The sequence below is a fragment of the Panthera pardus genome, unplaced genomic scaffold (genome assembly GCF_024362965.1).
Source record: "Panthera pardus isolate Hobbes unplaced genomic scaffold, ASM2436296v1 HiC_scaffold_7, whole genome shotgun sequence".
In the NCBI taxonomy this organism is placed as follows: domain Eukaryota; kingdom Metazoa; phylum Chordata; class Mammalia; order Carnivora; family Felidae; genus Panthera; species Panthera pardus.
In genome coordinates, this window is record NW_026527002.1 from 69104076 (window position 1) to 69120753 (window position 16678).

General features: G+C 42.8%; 1 long non-coding RNA gene across 1 annotated transcript in view; it reads right to left on the reverse strand.

Annotated features, from left to right (window-relative positions):
• LOC109273138 (uncharacterized) overlaps window positions 1-15975 on the reverse strand; it is a 71306-nt gene extending 55331 nt beyond the window's left edge. Inside the window, exon 1 of the long non-coding RNA XR_002082839.2 lies at window positions 15766-15975. This is a non-coding gene — a long non-coding RNA (uncharacterized LOC109273138). The remainder of the gene's footprint in view (window positions 1-15765) is intronic.
• Window positions 15976-16678: the final 703 nt, after the last annotated feature.

Consider the following 16678-nt stretch of genomic DNA (forward strand, 5'->3'; position numbering starts at 1 on the left):
ACAGGGCAAAGCCCTATTCTCAGAGAAAAGCTTAATAACACACATACATCTTCTGTATCACTAACTGGTGGAGAGGTTGCTTCTTGTCTCAGAAAACTGACCCATCCCCAACCTGATTTTTTTTTAATGTTTATTTTATTTTATTTTATTTTGAGACAGAGAGAGAGCATGAGCAGGGGAGGGGCAGAGAGAGAAGACACAGAATCCCAAGCAGGCTCCGCACTGTCAGCGTGGAGCCCAGCGTGGGGCTCGAACTCACGAACCTCCAGATCCTGACCTGAGCCCAAGTCAGAGGCTTCCCTGACTGAGCCATCTAGGCGCCCCCTGATTTTTTTTTAAGTTAAGGAACTCCATTCATTCCTCAGAAACTGATTTCCTACTGTGACTACGTCCCAGGGGTCACTCGGTCAAGAGGTCAGATGTCTTTCTTGCATTTATGAAGCTGTCAGTCTAATGGGTAGGAAGATGTTAATAAAAACTCACAGAGTAAATAATATAAATTGCATTAAGTGCCTTGAGAAGGACTATGATGGCCTAGGTCTGGTTCATAGCCTAGGCTTGGAGATTCAGGAAGAGCTCTTCGAAGGATATGTTATTGCAACTGAGACGTCACGGGTAAGAATGGGCTAGTGAGGGAGAAGCCAGGAGGGCGGGGTTCTAGACAGTGGGAACGGCCAATGTGAATGCCCTAAAAGGAGGCCAGCCCTTGCCACCACCATGCCTTACCCAGAAACTAGAGATGGCAGTGGTTAATGCAAAGTGAATCCCACATGGCGTGTGATGGGAACACAGAGCAGGGACACCAAGGCCCAAGGCTTCCCGGAGCAGCCACGCCTGGGCCACGTGAAAGGAGGCAGGATGGAACTCATCCCTGAAGGGGGAGAATCAGCAAGGTCAAGAGAGGTGGCAGGAACCTGGGGAAGGAGGTGAACTAAGTGGGCCTGCAGGAGCATGCAGCTGGGGCAGTGAGGGCAGAGACGAGGGACCGCTGCTTGGAGATGTGGACAGAGTAAGGTGCACTGGAGGGTTCACAAGGAGAGAGACAAGGATGAATTGACATTTCCTGACGGCTGCAGGGGGCAAATCTGGAAACAGAGACTCCTGTGAAGAGGCTATGGATGAATCACACTTCAGATTTCTCTAGATTTAAAAGCCTAGTTTTAAAAAAGGAACTCTTTCTTTTTCTTTCAGATTATTTGCGCCCGTGTTTTATCTGCATTGTTATTATTAACTAAGTTCTTCTTCGCTTTTCCTTTCTGTGGGTCCCGTGTGCCCTCTGGATGGTGGCAGGGCCCACTGGTGGAGAGGGTGTTTATTCCCTGCGCATTGTGGTCAGACTGCAAGGCAGCTGAGAGGGGGAACCCACAGTCTGAGGAACAGTGCAGCGTGTGAAGCCTTGCCCAGGAAGAGCTGTGAATGGCGAGATCCCCCTGGTGCCCAGGAAGTGGAAAACTCTTGGAGAAAATCTAGGGAGTCCAGTTGCCTGGCCCTTACAAAGTCCACAGTCATAAAACCAGGAATAAGTCATCTTCCTGTGAAACGTTTCTCTCCCCCACACCACCATCCTCAGGCCTTTTCTGTTGACAAGGTCACCAGGAATTGTCCTGGATGTCTGAAGGGGTCCTCTAATGATGAGATATAATAATCAAGCCATCTCCCCACTCAATATTCTGTAATAGACCCTCATCACTGATGAGCCACAATCCAAACCCCCAGTCACGCCTTTCAGGATCTGGCCCCTGACTACTTCCCCAATCTCATCTTCTAAGAAAAAAGCTTACTTTCCCACCTGTTTCTCTTGGACCATTTCTTCTTTTACCATGATATATTATTTGTTTCCCAAAACATGGCAAGCTCTGTCACCCCTAAATACTCGCACATGCTGTTTTCCAGGCCTGGGACAAATTCCCATGCCCACCCCACGCCTTTCCTCCACTGATGTCATTATTTGCCTAGAGAAGTCCCCCTCATCCTTAGATCAGATGTCACCTTCCTCGAATTCCCATAGTCACCCTTAGAGGCTCCCCTTCCAGTACTTAGGGCACACCTTCCTTACAACAGTGCTGTGCTATAATGGAATCAGGGGAAGATCCACGTGTCATGGGACATGAAGCCTTATGCAGTGTAAGAGGGTTCTTTTCAAACACTTTTTTTTTAAGTTTATTTATTATTGAGAGACAGAGACAGAGCATGAGCATGGGAGGGGCAGAGAGAGGAGGAGAGAAAGAATCCGAAGCAGGCTCCAGGCTCTGAGCTGTTAGCACAGAGCCGGACAAGGGGCTCGAACTCACAAAGTGCGAGACCATGACCTGAGCCGAAGTCGGACGCCCGACTGACTGAGCCACCCAGGCACCCCAAGGGGGTTCTTTTTCAGGAAAAGAACAGAAAATTAGTATTACGAAGTTGGACGCAGCTTATTTGGGTTCAAATACCTTCTTATTGCAAATTTTACAAGACATATGGACCATGTGAACCTATCACTAGGACTGCAAAAGGGGTCTGTGTGTGTGAGGGGCCCTGAATCCTAAGCTTTATAAGCTGCACTGTCAGTCTGCCTCCGGCTGTAATTGTGGGCTATCGTGCCTGTCTTCCCGTGAGATCATGAACTCCTTAGGGTCAGGGACCATGCTTTCTCTAAGTTAATTATTTTTAAGAGGCCAACTTTATGCCAAGTCACATTTTATAATCTCACACGTCTTTTCTCTGGATTCTGCATCAACTGAGAATTATATTTGCTTTGGACTGAAGTTAATTTTTTTCTAGAAGTAAAACCTGCATGTGAGGTACATGCCAGTTGTTCAGAGGTTAACATCTGTGGGGCAGAATTGAGAGTGCCCATGGGAAGAAAACAGGGTGGGGAGCATGTGAAAACTATCACTGCTCCCAAGAAAAGGGTGCATTAGAACTTTTCCTCTCACCATTAAGACTCAAAAATATCAGCCATTTACTATTAGCTTGTGGCCCCACAGCCATTCATGGAGGGTGTTACTTTCTGGGGTATAATAGCCAATTTTCTATAACAGTAGTTGGAAAGCTTTTTCTATGAAGAGCAGGAGAGCGGCGCCTGGGTGGCTCAGTCGGTTAAGTGGCCGACTTCGGCTCAGGTCATGATCTCGCGGTCCATGAGTTTGAGCCCCGCATCAGGCTCTGTGCTGATAGCTCAGAGCCTGGAGCCTGCTTCTGTTTCTGTGTCTCCCTCTCTCTCTGCCCCTCCCCCATTTGTGCTCTGTCTCTCTGCCTTTCAAAAATGAATAAATGTTAAAAAAAATTTTTTAAAGAGTAGGAGAGTGAACATTTTCTGCTTTGCAGGCCATGGGATTTCCATTGCAATTCTCACTGTACACAAAACCAGCCATAGACAATATGTGACTAATCATGACTGTGTTTTAATAAAACTTTATTCACAAAAGCAGGTGGGTGGGGTTTGGCCCAGGTGCTGTAGTTTGCTGACCCCTGCTCCAGACCACAGACTAGAGGTTCAGGAAAAAGCATGACATAGATTAACCCTAGTGTTATTCCATTTTGGGGAGGAATGCATTAAGAGAAACCGACTTGCTAATATATCTTTCTATGCTAGTGGATTTCTTGCAGCTTAGAAACACAGTAAGTAAGCAAGTTGACACTGACACAGGGACACAGTTGATACTCTATTTCTTAAGAGTCTGCTAAGTGTCAGGCCTTCTGGCCCTAGAGAATCAGTGATAACAAGATCAAGGGCATCTTTCTGTCCATTCTGTGAGCAGATAATGTGTTGATTGTTCATCATGGGCCGGGTGCTGTGTGAGGGCCACAGCATTCATTGTTGAACAAGATTGATGGTACATCCATCATCCATCGGGCCATTCATCTGCCTATCTAATCAATAAGCAACTAATGAATTTCTACTAGTACAAGACAAGTTGGCAGAACTCTGTGTAATTTACCAATACTCAAGCCATGGCTCCTGCCTCCAAGTTGCTTACTGTCCAGGGAGGGGACAAGCCATGTGCGTTAATATCCAGGGCCGGAGGCAGAGACAGAAATGTGCTACAAGAAAAGTACAGATGGAGGGTTGTGGGTGCTCAGAGCTGAGCAGGATTACTTCCAGCTGGAAGAGATCAGGAAGGCTGACAAGATGACATCTAGTTTCCTGTTAACCCTTTAAAGTGACATATGAGCCTGTGCAAAGATTACAAGCAGGTTCCGAGAAGACAAGACTCTTTTGTACATGTTACCAGCCCTCAGGTCCCACTGGGGCAAGCCCTGCACACACTTTGTGAATTCAAACTTCCTAGGACTGGCTCCTCCCCCCTCACATCAAAATTACCTTCCCTCTCAGTTTGCCTACTTGCAAGGAATTTCTGTATTTGTGGGCCCTTAAGTTGTGCACCAAGGGGAGTCATTACTATGCAAAAGAACAATTATAATAATTCTCACAACTCTATGGTATTGTTGGATCTATTTTGCAGGTGGGGAACTTGGGGCCGAGAAGGTTAATTAGCTTACTGAGCAACACAGAAGAGAGAGAAACAAGCCCAGAACCCATGTCTGTTGACTCTCAGATGGCTCTCCCTTTACCAAACTGTTTAGCTGCCAGTATCCAGATAAATAAGCTAGACTTCATCTTGACTCCTTCTGTGATGATCTTCCGTCAGACCAGCTCCCTGCTTGACACTTCCTTCTCCACCATATTTCTTAGAGACATTACCCTGCTTCACCCCCTCAGCTACCACACCAGGCTAAGCTCCACTGATATCATTCATTGGGTTGGCGAACATTTATCCCCTGCCCCCCGGGAGTTCACAGTCTATTATTTGGGCCTCTAAATTGGTCTTCCCACCTCCTTCCTGCCCCTTTCCAATCGATCAACCAGACAACATTAATAAGCCCCTTCCTTAGTGTAACTGAAGATACATTCACTGACTAACTCCTTTGTGCCAGGCTCTGTTCTGGGTCCTAAAGAAGGAAAATTACAAATTTACAGAACTAATAGTTTACAAAGCATTTTGGTTAAGTCACAAAAGCTTGAGGACAAATAGCAAATCTCAGTTGAACTGGTAGCAGGGAATGTGGACAAATGAAACACTCCAGAACCAGGAAGAAAGAGAAGATGGGTGTTCTGAAAGACAGTATTGAGTGACCAGCAAAGAAGTCTGTGCGACATTCATCACCCCCAGACCTTGCAATACCCACCAGCCAACAACAGGACAAGACAGGGAGAAGAAGCATCTCATCCCCAATTCCAGGATGAGGATAGATACAACATAGCTACAGAAGGACTCCAGACCTAAGTGGATGGGGGCTGCCCTGTCTGAGCCCAGGACTTTAACACCCTTGATCATCCTGTGCATTCAGAGGCTGCTCAACAAAGGTGGTGGGTTATGATAATTAAGCTGTTTTTCCATATAGGAGTAATGCCAAGAAGGCGGGTTGACTTCAGGAAAATTTCTAGTAGCAATCATTTCCTGATTGATTGGAAATATCTGTAAATACGCGTGTCCTGAGAAGTGAATGAGAAATGTGTGCTGTGATTTTCTCCCTAATGAGTCAATCTGTCCTAACAGAACAGTTTGGTAGAGAGTGGCCTTAAGGAAACACAAGTGGCTCGTGAGGTAGGACACTCCACTGTGAATGGTCCGCATGGTTGTAGGATTTAGGGGGTTGGGGAGATAGAGAAAGCACAGAGAGAGGAGATAAACACAGTACATGATTTTAGGTCATGGAGCTGATTTTTGGCAGAAAAAAAGTTGAGAGAAACAGAAATCGATGTTACCAAGTTTGAACTTTATCTTCCTAAAAACAGTGCTTCTGTGGGCAGAGTTCATATGCAGGAGTCATGACTCACCATGACGTCCCTTGTGTCACCCCTTGGGAAAATATCTGTGCCTACACTGAGGTTTCCAGATTCTCTTTTGACATTCAGAGAGAAAAAGAGGGGGAAATACCTTTCCCCTCCATGATGCCCTCAGGTCAGAAACCCACTTTGGAGGCTACAGTCTATGACAGATGCACTCTTGCAAACTCTGTGCTTGCTTTCGTGCTCTGTTTCTTGACCAACTATGCAGCTAAGCAAAATGGAACAAGAAATAGTGTCTTGGAAGAAGTAAAATTGCTGAATTAGGTACAGGCCCCCCTTTACATAAAGAAAATAAAAGGTAAACTATGGTCCTGCTGAGAAGAGTCGAGAAGACTTATTATAGAATTTTATGTGAGATCAAGATAGCTGGTTAAGGTGATGATGCCTGAGTATTATTATCTTCAGTAATAAATATTTCTGGAATTAAAAGGAATAATAGAGTGCAGTGCGGAAATCAGCAAGCTGTGGGCCAGCAACCTGTTTTTGCTTTGTTTTGTTTTAAGGCCCTTGAACTCAGAATGGTTTTCATATTTTTAAGTGGCTACATTTTATTTAAAATTTTTTTAAGTTTTTATTTATTTATTTTGAGGGCAGGGGGAGAAAGGGGAGAGAGAAAACCCCAAGCAGGCTCTGAGCTGATGGCACAGGGCTTGATCTCACAAACTATGAGATCACGACCTGAGCTGAAACCAAGAGTCCATCACTTAACCACTGAGCCACCCAGGCGCCCCTAAATGGCTCCATTTTAAATGGTTTATATAAGTACCTATGTAAGAGCCTCGATTTTGCCTATTGGGCCACAAAATCGAAAATATTTACTATCTGGCCCTTTAAACGTTTGTGGACCCCTGGTCTATTGGATAAGAATGCCTAAGCTTCGGGGTCAAAGAGATCTGGGTTTGAATTCTGCCCAGACATATCATGCATTCATTTGACACATCCTTATCAACCATTTATTCTTTTTCTCACTTGCCTACCAAGATGCCACCCTCTCCTGACTTTCCTTCTTTGTCACTCACCGCTTCTTCACAATCTCCTTTGCCAGTTTCTCCCTCATCTTCTGGACCTCTTAACACTAATGTTCCTGGGCTCAGACCGTGGACCTCCTTCCCTTTCTCATCTGTCCTCACCACGCGCTTAGAGTCCTTCTTTCCCATTGCCTTAACCTGCGTGCTGATGCCTTCCGACTTTATATTTCTAGCCCCCATACTCCACAATCCTACGTGCAAGTGTCTTCTTTATATCTCCACTTGACGTGTAATGAAGATCTCAAGCTTCCCACGTGGAAAACTGAGCTCCTGACATTCATCCCGACCCTGCTCTTCCTATAATCTTCCCCATATCAGTAAATGATGACTCCATTCTCCCAGGCATGTCAGATTAGGCAAATCACTTAACCTTTCTGAATTTCAGTTTCCTCGTGTATAAAGTGAGTGTCGCACCCATTTCAAAGTCGGCGTGAAGATCCGACAGGATAACATAACGTACGTGCTTCCTGGAGTACCTGCCACAGTTAAGCGTTCCATAAGTGTCATTAAAGTGTAACCTTTCAATTCTTTCCTCCTAATGTCTCTTAGATCCATCTGTTCCCTCCGACTCTTTTAGACCCCTAATACCTTATCCTGAGAACATGACCCAAGTTCCTTAACTGGTAGCCTTGATTTAGAGGTAGAGTAGTAATCATAGATTATAGTATTCTCTCCATTTAAGGATAAAATGAAAATGATCCAAGTATGACCCAGGTCCCATAACTTAGCAAAAGCACCAAAGTGAGGACTTAAACCCAATGCAAGTGAAAAGCCAATGTTCTATATTCTCTAGTATTCACCAGGCTCATCCTCTAGAATGCAGCCTTCACCCAGCTTACTACCAGGTGAAGAGCAGAACCTGGGAGGTATAATAGGATAACCAAGGAGAGCATCTGACGCATGGAAAACAAGAGAAGGCCTTCCTGAACCGGGCTGATACATCAGAACCTCTGGATTTTTTCTGCAGATTCTTGAGCCTTGCCCTAGAGCAACTATATCAACGTTTCCATGGAGAGGGCTCAGGAATGCATTTTTCAAAAAGCTCCAAAGGCAGTTTTGAACAGTCAGATCTGATCGTTCTTGATATAGAATGCTAAGTGGCCGATTTCACAATATTTAGAGCCAATAAATATGATGCCATAACCTAAACTCCAAAGAGGAAGCCAAAACTCTGACATTCCAATATATAAATGGACAAAGGGCATGAAAACAGAATTCATAAAAGAGGAAGCAAAGTGGCTAATAGAAATATTTTAATATCATATTCAAATTAGTGCCAACTTTTAAGAATGAGTGGCATGCCATTTTTTGTACCTATCAAATTAGCCACTTTTTTTTTAATGCAAGTGATGATGTGATGAGATGGGCACTTTCATAAGGTAATGAGAAAATAAATATTGGTACTACTACTTTAAAAAGCAACCCTGTAGCATGTATCAAATTGTTGAAAGCCATCTTTAATTCAGAAATTCTTCTCATATGAATATATATCCAATGAAATGATCCAAGAAGAATATAAAAGGTACTTTACATGTAAAGTGTATTTATAACAGTCTCATGTATGAAAGCAAAATAAATGAAAGTAAGCCTAAATGTTCAACAATAGGAAAAGTGAATTATTCAGCATCATTACATTATCAGTTATCAAATCTCTCAGAATAGACTACATTATTTCATTTTACTCAAATATAAAAATATATATGCCAGAAAAAAAGAAGAAGTCTGAATTGTCCTTAAAACAGTGTTAACACGAGAGTCTGTGACTAGGACATAATATGATTCTCTCCATATCATTATGTTAAAGTAAAAATTATGCTAATTCCATGACTCACATTGTTCTGCTTCTTCTTCTTAGATGGTCCTACCCATATTTCTGCACTAGGCAATGTTTTTATTTTAAGAACTAATGTAGCTCCTTTGTCTCTTACTTGGGCTGTGCCCCATCTGCCCGTCTCATTTGTTAGCACAGATTACTTTTGCCTTAGCACTTACTTGCTATTCAAAAATTACTTGTTGGTGCATTTACTGCTCCCAGTAGACTTTGAGCTGGTTGAAGGTAAGATTTGGGAGTCCCAGATGTCCAAAAGTGCTTATTGGATTAGACTTCGTGGATGACAGAGAGAAAGCCCCAAGTAAAACTCCCATTTAGTGTCTGTGAATCCATCAAAAAGAATGTTGTCAAAGACTTTAGGTCTCTGCTTAGTAGACAGACAGTGGGAGAGAGTGGCACTGCCATGCGTACTACAAAGACAATGCCAAACAATCTACAAATTCACAAAGTTTTTTGAACCGGAGTAGTGAGGTCACAGGACCACCAACTAACCCTAAATCAAAAGATACATGTGTTCAAGAAGAGCCAGGAATGAGCACTTACTTACCTAGGACATATGCCACCAGGAGCCATAAAAGCAGTTAAAAAAGAATTTAACTGGAGCTCCTGGGTGGCTCAGTCAGTTGAACATCCGACTCTTGATTTCAGCTCAGGTCATGATCTTGTGGTTTGTGAGATTGAGCCCCAAGTGTGGAGCCTGCTTGGGATTCTGTCTCTCCCTCTCTGTCTGCTCCTTCCCCACTCATGCTCTCTAAATAAGTAAGTAAAAAAATAAATTAAAAAAACATGTATAAAAAAATAATTCAACTAAAATTTTTAACACATTGCTAAAAGCCACACTGCGGTAACATGACATTATAGAGCCTCTGGCACCATGGGAATTTCCACCCACTCACTGGCTCTTCTCAACAGACACCTGACAGCAGACCTCAGTGAGTGCTTACAAGAATGATTGGAGGCAGAGTGTGAAACCTAAGGGACTCTCCCTCGTGACATAGGTCTCAGAGAGTGGGCCTGCAGCCACCAGGAGAAAGGCATGAGATCCTTCTACCCTATCTCTCCTAGAACAAAAATATCAAGCCTACCTATAGGTAAGGAAAAACAAACAATGCTGGCCCTGCACACTAATGAAGACTCACTGGAGCTGGGGAAAAGAAGCAGAAAAAGTCCTTCTGTCTCTGGAAAATACATCCTGAGCCCAGACCAAGAGGTCTCTTCCAGCTTAAGAAAGGGCAGGATCATGGAAAAGTCTCATAGAGACACAGTACATAACTAAGGCTGAATCTCAACCAGAACAAGAGAGAATACCCTCTGCCTCCTCCCCACCAGCAGCAGTTTACTGCTAAGAGTGAACAAGAGAATGAGAAACAATCATCTCAAGGTGTCAGAGAAGAGAGAAGACCTAGAGCTGAAAGTGGGGCAGATCTTGAGGAAACCTATCCTGCAAACCAGCCATTACACTCAACACACTAGAACACTAGAACTTGAAGCCTGTGATGCAGGGAGGGTTACTAGAGCAAAATAAGTGTTGAAAAGAGTGTAATTCCTGACTTGATTGACTCAAACCAATACCCCCTTTCCCTAAAAGCCTTAGTGAAAGGCATACCCATTTCCAGGCATAAAAACTATATAGCTGTCTCTACTGTCACATAAAAATATTATGAAGCCTACAAAGAAACAAGGTAAAAACAATGTCCCATCATGAAATCAGATAAAATTAAAGTGATTAATGGAGCCAGACTCAGAAATGAGACAGATGTTGAAAATGTTGGGGGATTTAAAACAGCTGGTCAAGATGTTGAAGACTCTAGTGGAAAAGATACATAAGAGGCATGATCAGACAGATAATTTCAGCAGGGGATGGGGATTTTGAGAAAGAATCCAATGGAAATGCTAGAAATGAAAAGCACAGAGACGAAGAAAGCCTTTGATGAACATTGACGCGGCTGAAGAAAGAATTAGAGAACCTGAAGGTAATACATAGAAGTTCCACCATATGAGAGGCAACGAGAAAAAAGAGTAGGGGAAGAAGTAGGTTGTCCAAGAGCTGCAACACAATATCAAGGACTTAACACATATGCCATTGGATTTCAGATGGAAAAGAGAGACAGATTAGAGCATAAAGAATATTTAAAGAGATAACAGATGGGGAAGGTACAAAACTATAGATCCAGGAAGCTCAGAGACCATGAAGCAGAATAAATACGAAACATACATACATACACTCCTACACGTGTCGAACTATGAAAACCAAAGACAGAAAAAAAATCTTGAAGGCCGTCAGCAGGAGAAGACCTATGCGATAAATAAGTGCAAGACTTTTGTCAGAAAACTATGCAAGTCAGAAGATAATGGAGTAACATCTTTAAAGTACTGAAAGAAAAAAAATGTCCACTAAAATTCCATCCCCAGTGAAAATATTTTTTAAAATTATTGCGTAATAAAGACCTTTTTTTAATCAGACAAGAACTGGAATAATTCATTTCTAGCAGACCTAAAGAAATGTTCAGGGCAATTCTTCCTTCCAGAAGAAATACACAAGACAGAAATTTGAGCCTATATAGAGAAAAAAAAAAAAGTACCAGAAATGATTTAAGTGAAGATAAATATAAAATTCACTTTTTCTTATTTTTGATGTTCAAAAAGATGGTTTGAACATCACAGCAGTGATGCACAATGTGGGTGTAGCATGTGTGAAAGTGAAATGCGTGACAATAGCACAAATACAAAGGATGGGAGGGAGGATCTGAAAGTGGACTATTGTTTCAGGTATTTAAACTACATTTGAAGCGGCATCATGTTATTTGAAGGGAGATGCTGATTCGCTAAATGTGTGTTATAAACACTAATGTAACCACTGCAAACATTTTTTAAAGATATATAAATAATAAGCCAACAGTAAAGATAAAATAGACTCATTAAAAAAAGTACTCAGTGGGGCATCTGGGTGACTCAGTCGGTTGAGCGTCAGACTTCAGCTCAGGTCATGATCTTGTGGTTCAGGAGTTCAAGCCCCACATCACGCTCGCTGCTGTCAGCCTGTCAGCACAGAGGCTGCTTTGGATCCTCTGTCCCCCTCTCTCTGCCCTGCCTCGCTTGCACTTTCCCAAAAATAAATAAATATTAAAAAAAAAATACTCAGGGGTCACCTGGGTGGCTCAGTCAGGTAAGTGTCTGACTTGAGCTCAGGTCGTGATCTCAGGGTCTGTGAGTTCCAGCCCGGAGACAGGCTCTGTGCTGACAGCTCAAAGCCTGGAGTCTGCTTCAGATTCTGTGCCTCCCTTTCTCTCTGCCCCTTCCCCACTCACGCTCTGTGTCTCAAAAATAAATAAATATTAATTAAAAAAAAAATACTCAGTAATTTCAGAAAAAAAAAACAAAGTAAGGGGAAAAAAGGAAAAAAGACAGATGAAACAAACAGAAAATGGCTAGCAAGATGGTGAATATTAATCATGCCATATCCAATAATTAAAGTACCTATAAACAACCTAAACATGCAAATTAAGAGGCAGAGATTATCAAACTGGATACAAAAACAAGGCCCACTTTCATGTTTTCCACACTTTTATATGGAAAGACATGGAAGGAAAGGATGGAAAAAGATATAGCATGCAAACACTAATTTTAAAAATGTTGCTGTAGCTACATTAATATCAGAAAAAGTAGACTGTAGAATGGGCTGTACTACCAGAGGAAAAAGGAAGCATTACACGATGATAAAAGGGTCAATTCTCCAAGAAGACACAAAAATCCTAAATGTTTATGCACCTAACCACAGAGCTCGCAAGTACATGCAATAAAAAAGGACAGAACTGAAAAGGGAAATAGACAAATCCACAGTTAGAGTGGGAGTGTTCGACACTCGTCTCTCAGTAAGTGGGAAAAGAAGTCCTCGGGAAACGAGTCAAGGTAGAGAAGGGGTGAGTGCCATCAGCCAATTTAACCCAATCGATGTTTAATAGAGCCTTCTATAAAGGTTGGTTTAAAAAGCAAAGGTATTTCTAATATATATAGATATATCAGAAATTGGAATAAGCAATCCTACCAGGTAATAAGTTCTCCACTGCGGGAAGGTATGAGAAGACAGCTGGATGCTCACACCAAGATTTTATAAGTAGGACAGTAGCTTTCCCACTTTTAAAGCCAGAGAACCGTTATTCAAATTAAGCCATAGGGAGAAGCATAAAATGGGTAACAGATAAAAGGAGAACCAGTATGGGCCAAAACCCTAGTGATGTATCCTCAGAATTCACAGGGGGCCTGCGGTACCACTAGGAGGCGTCTAGGGCTCCACTATATACGCTTTTGAACTGCCAGATAAGGGGGTTTCGCTAGGATGTGACCACTAAAACACTTTCCAGCCCAGACTGGCAACTATCATTCGCCATGCCCGGCCTCTTAAAACTTCCATAGTTCTTGTTCAATAAGTCAGGGTGGGCTCTGGAGGAAGTCTGCCTGTGTCCAGACTCCTCTGGATAATTTAAAAAGCTTATGATCTCCAACCAACTTCCGTAACTCTTCGACCTTGAACTGGAAAGTGGGGATACCAATAGCATCTACCACCCAAGATTTTTTCAGTGATGAAGAAATGAGCAAATATTTGTGAAGCATTTAGAACAATAGCTGACACACACGTAATAAACGTTAGCCATTATTTTTTCGAGACACCAGCAGCTTTTTGTTCGTTTGTTTGTTTTGGCTGTTGTGTAAAACATATTATTTTATAGACAACATGGAAATATTGTCTCGTGTCACAGAAAAGTAGCGTCTTATCCCCAAACATGAAAGAGGGAAGTCTCCTAACCCGTCAGAGGGGAAATCACATCAGTTTAATACCCTAAATGATGTTGCATCAAAATATTAACAGAACGGATCAACTTGAGATGACCCAAACCGGGCAGACATAGGACTGCCTATAGGAGCAACCCAGGCCGAGAGGATGGAAAGTTATCTCAACTTTAATACAATCGAGTATAACTTTAGAGGACTTTGTTCTCAGTGAGAAAAACTCCGTATCTACTCTCTCCTCTCTCCTACCAGCCAAGCTTGCCTACTGGAGTCCCGGTGTATATCTCTTGCCCTAAGTTTAGAAATTCGACTGACCTCGCAGCCTTCACGCCCTGTAGTTGAGGTGAATGTGACCATTTAAACAGCTGCCAAGTGCAGGGATTAGGACATCCAGCACCTCTTTCGTAGACAATATCCGATCTTGAGGAAAGTACGGAAACACTGAAACCACGCACTTGAGCCAGAACTACCCTTCCCCCAGCCCCCTCACACACCGTAGTTTAGCTAGATAAATATTTCACAAAACTTAAATATTCTATCATGCTGAAATGTCCTTATTGGGATAACTTTGGCACAAAAGTGTGTATTCAGTGTTCCATAATGATTGTCTCCAAAAAAAGCAGTTTGTAGTTGACATTTTCCAGATTGGGCCACTTAAATTCGCTTCCTCCCAGTGCAAGGTAACCAGAGGGGCAGGGTGGAGGGGCCCCAGCATCAGACTCTGGCAAAGAGGGCCTGCCTCAGAAGGTCAAGGGTGCGTCACGGAAAAAGCATACACTGTGTGGCTTATGTGGGTCTCAGTCAACTGCACAAAAGGCCATCTGCTAGTACCCTCAGTGGCTCCAGCATGGACCACAGAAGATGTGTGACAGTCATAACCCAGGTCCCAGCTGCCGGTCACAGCCCATCACTGGACCTCCCGGTGACTAGAGGGAGGCAGCTTTTGCGGGGTGCAAAGAGCAAGGGCTTTGGACCTAGGTTGATGGTACTTCAAGTTTAGTCCTCCCAGTTAGTAGCTATGTAATCAGAGGCAACTTAGCCGCAAGCCTTTCACCTTGTTGCATTATTTCTCCCACTCTCGTGGGCCGAAATAATACCATGTGCTATGTATTCTTCCTGGTTCTCTTTATACAAAATTAGTATTGAGGATTAAAAATTATAGAGCTAAAGGATGCAAATAAATCACTTGATAGTAAATTGAAGGATGCCTAAGGAATTAATCTTGCCTAATTTGTCTTTGGATCCAGGGCCTAAAACTGTACTTTCATAATAGTTTCTGTATTTCCATATCCTTTGATTTTATAACAACCTAGGACATAATTAGTACCAATAACTATTTGCTGATAAAAACGTAGCAGTCGTGCAAATTGTGATGACAGCCTAACGGGAATCATGATGTTCTTTATGGGGCCCGATAAATTGTGGGCACATCTATTCATAGCAAATCAGAAATAGGGTTCTTTGATGCAGATTGTAGTTCTTTACGTCTCAAAACCTAGCACCATATCTGCATTTTTCCATTTATTACCACCGATTCATTTGGATATGTAGCTGCTAACAGGAAAGTCAAGGAAGGCTTTAAAAAAAAAAAGGTAAGGAAGAAAAATTTTAAATGGAAACAAAATCTTTTTTTTGTTTGTTCTCTTTTCTGTGAACTGGGAAAAGATCATATTGACTAAGTACAGCCAAGGACCACTCAAAGTGACTTTTCAGATAAGGTGTTCTACCAGGATGGAGTTTGAGAATCACTGTTGGATGAATCTAAATCAAGCAGTTTCTAGGATTTGGTTGGCAACAGGGAATGTGTCTCCTCTGTGAAATCACATAGTTGAAACCTTGAAAAAAAAAAAAAGATTATGCTTTTTGTAACCCCCTCCCCCCTTTTTAAAGTAACCATTTCTTGTCCTTCAGGCTTCTCTCTCCAAACAACCTATTTGGCCAGTCCCCACCACCTGACCTTCCCTGATTATTCAAGGCCCTCAATAATAGACTTAAACTGCAAACCTCTATCTTTCATGATATTCTTCTTTCAAACCTCTATGAAAAAGTACAGCTTTTACAATATACCTGGGGTTAGTTGAGATATCTCACTGCATCTTTTATCCTAATTGGCTTATGTGTGCAAGTTGTTGAGAGTTCAGGAAAGATATTTTAATAGACCGATAATCTTTAACAGGCATCCTAAGCAACCCGGCATTCCCCAGCAGTGCCACGTGCTCACTCTCCTACGCGGGCAGGTTTAAAACATGCTATTCTTTCTACTCGTCATGTCCCATACTTACCGGCATTGGCTGGTGAACTTCTCACATCCCTCACAGCTTGGCTCAAGCATCAGTTCTCTGCGATCTTTCTTTCTTCACATTTGTTGGTGACGTCTCTGGACTGCTTTGCCTGCGACTTCTGTGGTAGGCAGAGTAACAGTCCTCCAAAGGTAGTTAAGTCCTAAACCCGAGAACCTCCAAATATCTCAACTTCCATGTCGAAAGGCAGCTGCAGAGGCAATTGAACGTTGGGTCTTGAGATGGAGAGGTTATCCCGCATTACCCACGTGGGCTGCATGCCATCACGCGGGCAAAGAAAAAGGGAAGAGAGTGTCAGAGATGATGGGGGCAGTTAGGATGGGGCAATGAAGAGGGAGGGAGGGATCACACTGGGGGCCAATGACTGTAGGCAGCTTCCAAAAGCTAGAAAAGCCAAGGAAAGGCATCCTTCCCCGGAGCCTCTGGGAGGAACACAGCTCTGCCAACACCTTGAGTTTAGCCCAGTGAGACTCGTTGGAGATTTCTGATCTCCGGCACTGTACATAATAAATACGTGCTGTCTTCAGCAAAGTTTGTGATAATTTGTTACAGCACCATGAGAAAACTCACACAACTCCCAAAAGACTGATTGTCTTAGGGAATTAGACTTCAGTGTGAGGATTTTTCCTCTTACTCCATTGTCAATTTGCCTAGAACTACTAGTTCTGGGTAAAATAAGGGCTTAGTAAATTCATGATGATTAACAAGTGAATAAACGCACAGACGATTCACTGGACATTTCTTGCAAGCATTTCATCAAGGATAGAATGGTACAGTAGACAAAGCTACAGACTCAGGTCAGAAGCCAGAATTCATTTCAGTTCTTCCACCCGGGTGGAGATGAATCACTTCACCTCTCTGATCTCAGCTTCTTTGCCTACAAAAAGAAACCAAG